At 25.8% G+C, this 2,343-nt stretch overlaps 1 protein-coding gene across 1 annotated transcript in view; it reads right to left on the reverse strand.

The window, feature by feature from the left end:
• The window catches only part of LOC107610129 (receptor-like protein 12), a 61,322-nt gene that overhangs the window by 49,260 nt on the left and 9,719 nt on the right, over window positions 1-2,343 (reverse strand). The window lies entirely within an intron of this gene.

Genomic DNA, 2,343 nt, shown 5'->3' on the forward strand with positions numbered 1-2,343 from the left:
TTAAATGTGTATAAAAAATTAATTATGATAACAAGTTTTCTATAATTTAATTAAAATGTTTTAAATTCAAGTTTTAGAAATAAAAAAAATATTTTTTATAAAAATTAAAGTGTTCATTAACTTTTTTTAATTTTTATATCTTTATATAATTAATAATGTTCAACAAAATTTATTTTAGTGTATATATTTTTGTCCACACTCCTAAAATTTTCTGGGTCCGTCACTGGTGGGGACACACTTTAGTAAATGTATAGATATCCCTCTTCTATAGAGAACGTTGTGGACCAATGTGTAATTTTGTGTCTCCCTACTTATGAGTTTTCTTGCTTCACTTTCTTCTTTAAGGATGATATCGAATTTAAGATATTCAATAAAAGGGTTCATCCAACCCAAGTTTAGTTTAGATTGGAGATAGTTAATGTGTTTGACTTATCGACCTCCTTGACCATTGATAGTGTGTAGAGAGTTTCCTGGATCAAGCTCCTGTTGTTGTCCCTTGGTTTAGTGCTAGCCAATTTCAAATGGACATCGGTTCGGGTATTGGATTCCCGAGTTATATGTCGGACCTCTGCTTCCTAAAATTGAGCTAAGTGTTCCAGTGTTTTTTTTAAGTACTTCTTCATATTGGAGTCCTTAACTTGATAAGTTCCATTAACTTGAGAGGTTATTACTTGAGAGTCACTAAAAACGACTAACTTTGTGGTCTCGATTTTTTTGGTTAGCCTCAAGTCAGCAAGTATGGTTTCATATTCTATTTGATTATTGGAAGGTGAAAATTCAAATTTTAATAAAAATTCTGTAATATCTTACTACACAAAATCTTATACTGTAATTATAAGTTAGAAGTAGTGAGTTATTAAGATTTCAAAAACTTAAAAATATGTACATAATATTTAGTGACTAATTTTAATGTACATATAGCATAACCCTTTATTTAGTGAAGTTTTAGTCTTGTATGGAATGGTTAATTTCATTAAAAAAAATTTACTGTAAATTTTATACAGAATCAATTATGCAATCAAATCACAAAAATTTATTGAATAATTAATTTACAAAGAAAAAGAGATTTCATTATTTGAACCTAGATTTAAAAAAAAAAATTTGTGATTGTTTAGTTTGAATTTTAGTCTTGTTTATAACATGTATTTTACAAATGTTAATATATTTATATTAATTCATTATTATTTTTTTGTATAATTTTAAAAAAAAAACGAACACTCCCACAATCCAACAATTTTTTAAACAAATATAAAAAATAAAGCTTATAAATATATCTCGTAAAAAAAAATACTAATTTTGTTCTCTTAATAAAATTTTTAGGGTATCATAATGTTTTTTACGGTTATTTTTTTTAGAGAAATACAAATAAATTAAGGAACAAATTATTAAAGAAATAAACTTGATTTTACAATCTAACCAAAAAAATTATTGGACCTTATATTTGAGGAGTTTTGATTTTATTTTGTATAATGACCCAATAATATTTTTGTCTAAAATCCAACAACACATGAGATAATCTCAAATGACAATTCTATCCACAAGGTAACTTTTTTTTAGATATTTATTTTTAATTTAAATTTTTTTATTTTTTATTTTATTTTATTTTTTTTTAACCAAAGATAGGAGACTCGAACCCGCAACCTCTTAATTGAGTATGAGGAGACTATGCCATTTGAATATTACTCATTGACTATTTTTAATTTAAGTTACTATTTTAACCATAGTTAAATTATATTGTAATTAAATTTTTAAAAGAGATAAATATATAATTTATTAAAATATTAGAAATTGATTTTTTTTTTAATTTTTCAAATCACTTTAACGGTGGCCCTAATCCTAAATTCTTCTTTCTCGTTCTCTCTCAATGTCAGTAACTCTTTCTCCCCAGTCGGCCTCTCCTAAAGTCTCAAACGGCCAAACTCCACAGTTCCGGTGCGTCTCCAACACTGTGTCATGCTCTCTTGTTCTGTGTCATCGCGTCTTCGTCCGTCGTTGCTATCACCCTTAGCTAAATTTTTTCTCTTCTCTATTTATCAATTTTTTCTTATTAAAAGATTAGAAATTGATTTTTTCTCTTCACTACTTATCAATTTTTTTAATTATTTAGTTAACTTATAATTTAATTACAATCAATGAGGTGCTGCTCTTTAGAAGGCATGACGAGAACGAAAGAATAGGAGAGGAGTGAAAAGCCAAAAACCAAAAGCCAAAAGCCATTATAGAGATAAATTAATAATACTTTAAAAAATACTTTAAAAAATTACATAATTATCTATTTTAAAAATTAATTTAATTATAAAATAGTCTAATCATGACTAACCTAATAACTAATTAAAAAATGAT

The sequence above is a fragment of the Arachis ipaensis genome, chromosome B07, assembly GCF_000816755.2.
Source record: "Arachis ipaensis cultivar K30076 chromosome B07, Araip1.1, whole genome shotgun sequence".
NCBI classification, from domain to species: Eukaryota; Viridiplantae; Streptophyta; class Magnoliopsida; order Fabales; family Fabaceae; genus Arachis; species Arachis ipaensis.